Below are 6481 nucleotides of genomic sequence, written 5' to 3'. Positions count from 1 at the left end.
TACACTTCCTGTTTGCCTCCTGCCAGATGATCCGGTGTCCTGTGTCCAAGTGTAAAATATGCAGAAACCTTAAATAAAATATTTTAATTAGCCAAACTCATGGAATCTAGCGATATCATGCAACCAGCAAGGGTATACCTCTGTGCAGTGGGGTTTCTTGCTGACACTGCAAATTCAGAGTAATGGGGAGAGGCAGTGGTGTGGTGTATTGTTACTGGGCTAGGAACCCAGGAACCCAGAGTAATACCCTGGGGACCCGGATTCAAATCCTGATCGTGAAATTTGAATTCAATGGAAAAAAATATGGAATTCAAAGCCTAATGATGTGTACAAAGCCACTGTCAGTAGTTGAAAACACCATCTGGTTCACTAATGTCCTTTAGGGAAGGAAATCTGCCATCTGTACTTGGTCTGGCCCACAACCACAGCAATGAGGTTAACTCTTAAAATGCCCTCTGAAATAGCCCAGCAATGATTAGGGAAGGGCTTTGTTATGTAGATGTTCCAAGGTTGAGTGAAGGGCCAGGGAGGTGGCATCTGCTAGGGACCTGTTGTGGTGTTAGGTGAAATGTGATAGATCCAGGCAGTTTGGTCGGCAGGAATAGATTTGTGCCATTACTAACCTTTCAAAGCACTTCATAATTGTTAACTCTTAAAATGCTCTCTGAACTGGCCTTGCAACCATTAGGGATGAGCAATAATGATGTCCATGTCCAAAAACACTTCATTAAAAACTTTGTTTGCACATTTTATCCAATATGCATTTCTTTTATGATAGATTAGTATCCCTGTAGTACAAAGAACAGAACTAAAGAGTGTTATACGAAATAGTTACTGCTCAACCACCACAACACCTCCCCCCCACCACCCTCCCCCATCCACCCAGCTTTTACAAGTGTGAGTGTCTCATTTCCTTAGGAAAAAATTAATATTAGAGATTTCTTTTAAATTAAAATAATATATTTTCAAACATTTTCTGTCTCTTTTAGGTCCAATCTGCATTTCCTAATCTTTATTCTGGTAAGTGTGTGTCATTTTATTTATATTTCTTGCTTTAATATTCTTGGTTCAAAATCTGTAGTGATTTTGTCCCGATATTTTAGATGCTAATGAGCCTCTGGGGTGGTCAAGCTAAGGTCTGAAGCTGAAATGCGTGCTTGGTGAATGTTACAGTCACAGTTCTTGAAGAGCTGTAAGATTCACTTAACAGTCTGATTTGGAATTTATGATGTGGAGATGCCGGCGTTGGACTGGGGTAAACACAGTAAGAAGCCTCAAAACACCAGGTTAAAGTCCAGCAGGTTTATTTGGAAACTTTAGGAGTGCTGCTCCTTCATCAGGTGAGTGGAGAGCTAGGTTTCTCAAACACGGCATATATAGACAAAGACATAATTGCAAGACGATGGTTGGAATGTGAGTCTTTACAGATACAGACAGTGCGAGTGGAGAGAGGGATAATCACAGGATAAAGAGGTGTGAATTGTCTCAAGCCAGGACAGTTAGTAGAATTTTACAAGCCTAGGCCAAATGGTGGGGGTTACATGTAGTGTGACATGAATCCAAGATACCGTTTGAGGCCCTCCTCATGCATGTGGATTTGGAAATAGAAGAGATGGTACAGGGAACCTTCGCACAAGGCTTGAAGCCTGTGATAGGTGTATCTGCCTGGAGGATAGTTAAGGGGCTGTTTTCCACTTAAAGTGCCTGCTGGCACTCATTAAGGAGACTGCCTGGAAGTTTGTTGGCTATCGTCATTAAGAATTATACTTTCTCGTAACAGCAACAAGCTGACTGAGAGTGAATAGGTTGTTGCAGAAGATTTTGAACATTACTTAAATATACACCATCTCTTATTGTTCACTTATTGCTAGCTGTTTGAAGAGAACTTTTAGAACACAACAGGGATCTTTCTGGGACATTTTGACAAAACCTTACCAGTGATTGGTCAACATATAGGTGACATGGTGGCACAGTGGTTAGCACTGCTGCCTCATCGTGTCAGGAATCTGGATTCAATTCCCAGCTTCCTGTGTGGAATTTGCACATTCTGCTCACGGATGTGTGGATTTCCTTTGAGTGCTCCAGTTCCCTCCCACACTCCAAAAATGCACAGGTTAGGTGCATTGGCCATGCTAAATTGTACATCAGTGTACCTGAATAGGCACCGTAGAGTGACGACTAGGGGATTTTCACAGTAACCTCATTGCTGTGTTAATGTAAGCCTACTTGTGACACTAATAAATAAATATTGTCCAGAATGTCCCTGGAAATCTCATCTAACAGTGTGATCGCTGAGCTCCTCTATGCTATTGGAGTCACCAGCAGAGAGGGAGTGCTTGTTCATCAAGGGGTCCCTGATGGTCTGTAGGAGAAAAGGGAGGAAGATGTATGGCATGTAACTGCTACATGAGCGATGGAAAGATGCAGCAAGAGGCTGAGAGAGATCCCTTCCTCTTTGTGGGCACAGAACCATCAACCTCTTCTGAACTCAGTCATCAGGATATCCAACGCTATGTTCTGTTTGCCCTCTTATTCGGTCCCTGACACCCTGCAACGTGTCATTGTGCATCAGCCGGCACAGAGGAAGCAATGGCATAGTGGTATTGTCACTGGACTAGTAATCCAGAGACTCAGGGTAATGCTCCAGAGGCACAGTTTCAAATCCCACTATGGCAAATGGTGAAACGTGAATTCAATAAAAATCTGGAATTAAAAATCTAGTGATGACCATAAAATCATTGTCAATTGTTGGAAAAACTCATCTGATTAACTAATGCCCTTTAGGAAGGGAAACGATGGCCTTGTGGTATTGCCACTAGACTATTAATCCAGGAACTCAACTAATGTTCTGGAGACCTGAGTTCAAATCCCGCCACGGCAGATGATGGAATTTGAATTAAATTTAAAAAAATCTGGAATTAATAATCTATTGATGACCATGAAACCATTGTTGATCATAGAAAAAACCCATCTGGTTCACTAATGTTCTTTAGTGAAGGAAATCTGCTGTCCTTACCTGGTCTGGCCCACATGTGACTCTGGAGCCACAGCAATGTGGTTAACCCTCAGCTGTCCTCAGGCATTTAGGGATGGGCAATAAATGCTGGCCAGTCAGCGATGCCCATGTTCCATGAATGAATAAAAAGACCTCCTGATCTGACCTACATGTGACCCAGAGCCAAAGCGATACGGTTGACTCTTAAATGCCCTCAGAGATGGACGATAAATGTTGGCCCAGCCAATGACACCCACATCCCATGAATGAATAAAAAAACAACATGACACATCTTCACTGGAATGGGTGTGTGGAGCCCACAAAAATTGTGTCTAATAAATGCCTAGATGCTAAAAGCTGCAGGTGTCTGTTTTGAGGCCTCGAGGCAAGTTCAAAATATGGCAATCCATAACGAAGACCAAAATTGTACACTAATATCAGACTTTCAATCAGATACCTCGCAATGCCTGTTATCACTCTTTCATCAAGATAACCTCCCACCTGTCGCACAGAAGATTGTTCAATCTGATTGGACGAAGAGCCTCGTCATATCTTGCCCTGCTCACGGATACCTCTAGAGGGCGTGTTTTCTCACTTTTAATCACTCATGGAAAATGCTGGCCAGCATTTATTGCCCATCCCTAGTTGCCCTTGAGCTGAGTGCTTGCTAGGTCATTTCAAAGGCTCTGGTGTCACATGTAGGGCAAATCAAGTAAGGATGGCAGATTTCCTTCCCTAAAAGGCAATAGTGATCCAAGGCTTTTACAACAGTCAACAATGCTTTCATGGTCATCAGTAGATTCTTAATCCCAAATACTTTTTATTGAATTCAAATTCCACCATTTGCCATGGTGGGATTCGAACCCAGGTCCCCAGAATATTAGCTGAATCTTGGGATTGACAGTCTAGCGATAATACCATTAGGCCATTGCCTCTCGTTAGAAATATATAGAAAATATCCTAGAATGATAGAAGTAGCCGGTGAGAACCCCATAGATACTGTGAGCCATGGTTAGCAAGGTGGACACTGACAGTGTAATCCTCTTCCTCATCTTCCCTCCTGCTGTGTAAATTATTTGAACCACAGAACAGGAGGTAGAACCACTAAGATTACTGGGGAATGAATTCGTATCTATTTATGGTGAATCACCTAACTGAGGCTCCCATTGCAAGTAGTCCCATCTCCTCTTCCAAGATTCTGCTTTTAACTGCTTCAGGTTTTGGAGGACATCAGGTAGGAGGTTGCAGAAGAGGTAAGAATCATGGAACTTAGAATCATGGAATCCTACAATGCAGAAGGAGGCCAATCAGCCCATCAAGTCTGCACTAACCACAATCCCACTGAGGCACTATCCCCATAACCCCATGTATTTATGCTAGCTAGTCCACTAAGGGGCAATTTAGCATGGCCAATCAACCTAACCCACGCATCTTTGGACTGTGGGAGGAAACCAGAGCACCTGGAGAAAACCCACACAAACATGGGGAGAACGTGCAAACTCCACACAGACAGTGACCCAAGTTGGGAATTGAACCCGGGTCCCTGGCACGGTGAGGCAGCAGTGCTAACCACCGTGCCACTCCTAACTGCCTCTTAACCCCATTGCTTATGCTGCCTTCCTGCAGAATCCCAATATTGAGCAGGAAACCTGAAGGGAAAAGCTAAACTTCCAAAATGTAGGTTGGGTCTGATATTGTCAGCAGGTCTTAAATTGTAATCTCAATCTGAGGACCGAGTGAGGTAGAATGTGGGAAGAATACCAATTTGTGTCTCGGAAGGAAGTTTTGCCCCTGAACTACCCCCTTTCCCAATTGTGATGAGATCTTCCCATTTCTCAACCTTTCTCTCTCCTCCTGAGTCCCTCCAACAGCCTTTTCCACCCACTCCAATCCTCCCACAGTCTTACCCTCACTCCACCACTGACTGCCATGGACTGTTCACAAGGGTTGCCCCACTACAAGGCACTGGTCAGGAGTGTGGCGGAACCCTCTCCACTTGCCTGGCTGAGTGCAGATACACCAATACTCAAGAAACTCAACACCCTCCGGGACAAAGCAGCCGAATGATTGGCCCTCCCTCCGCCATGGTCAAGGATAGCAGACTTGTGGGAATAACTCCGGGTGACACAACATTATTCCGACTCGGACCATCGTTGCCATTCCTTCACTGGGTGTAGAGCCTGGAAATCACTTTTATAAAGTACCCTGGCTGTATCTACACCAGATGGACTGCGACAGTTCAAGAAGGCAGCTCATTGCCACCTTCTCAAGAGCGGTTAGCAGCATTTGCACCCACCCCATCAACAATCGCATCCCATCAAAACCTCTGTCTCCCGTATACTGACCAGGTCGTCATTCTGGCTGGTTGTCGCGGCGACACTGCAGAATTTAATTGAAATGAGGCCCCGTCATTAAGATGAGAGGGGTGTCAATGTCCGTGGCCTCCCCATCATCTGCACTCCCTTTAACCACCCAATTCTTATCAAGGCCAATGTGTAAACCCCTCCTGCTTCCTGAGAAGGTAAGAAGTCTGACAACACCAGGTTTAAGTCCAACTGACTTATTTGATAGTTTACTATCAAATAAATCGGTTGGACTTAAACCTGGTGTTGTCAGACTTCTTACTGTGTTTACCCCAGTCCAATGCCGGCATCTCCACACCCTGAGAGGATAACATAGCAGATTTAACACTGGGTGGTAACATGAGATGCTTCAATTAGTTAAATGCAGCAGATATATGCAGTGCTTGACATAATTCTCCAATGCACCTTCATGGACAGCAGAGCGAATAAGTGCTCTAATGAGAGACAGACCTTTTCCAACCAAATGCGCCTTTTGATGTGGGTCCTGAGAGTGAGGAAAACCTGGGGATTTGTATTTGAAGTGTGGGCTATGCTGACTGTTGGAGCTCTGAGGTTGAGGTTGAGTCTGTGCACAGAGGCTCAGCCCACCCCACTCATTGATATTTGCTCAATTTAGCATTTAACATTTTCGCCACTGTGGGAATCACCCTCGCAGGATACTTTGCAGGAGTATCTGCCCTTTGGGACAAACTAAGCTAGCACCTTAAATGTCACCTTGTGCTGCAGTGTAGCTGTCTGTGCACTAGAGGGAACATGTGAGCTGTTCAAGAAGCAAAAAGAGAGCGAGATGTTTCTTCTTCAATAGTCGTTACCAATGCTGCTCTGTGCAAGGACTAAATAGCTTCAGCAAACAATTTAAAACAGGTGAAAACCTTATTTACTCTGTCCCAGGTTGTAGGGTGGCACAGCGGTTAGCACTGCTGCCTCATAGCGCCATGGACCTGGGTTCAACCCCAGCCTCGGGTGACTGTCTGTGTGGAGTTTGTACATTCTCCACATGTCTGCGTGGGTTTTCTCTGGGTGCTGTGGCTTTCTCCGACAGACCAAAGAAACCGTTCCCACTGGTGGAAGTGTTGAGAACCAGAGGGCACTGATTTTAGGAGCTTGATTAAAAAAAAAGCAA

This window comes from Carcharhinus amblyrhynchos, chromosome 2, assembly GCF_965287045.1.
Source record: "Carcharhinus amblyrhynchos chromosome 2, sCarAmb.v2.hapA, whole genome shotgun sequence".
Lineage (NCBI taxonomy): Eukaryota > Metazoa > Chordata > Chondrichthyes > Carcharhiniformes > Carcharhinidae > Carcharhinus > Carcharhinus amblyrhynchos.
The sequence above is the reverse complement of the archived record's forward strand: the minus strand, read 5'-3'. Positions refer to the sequence as shown.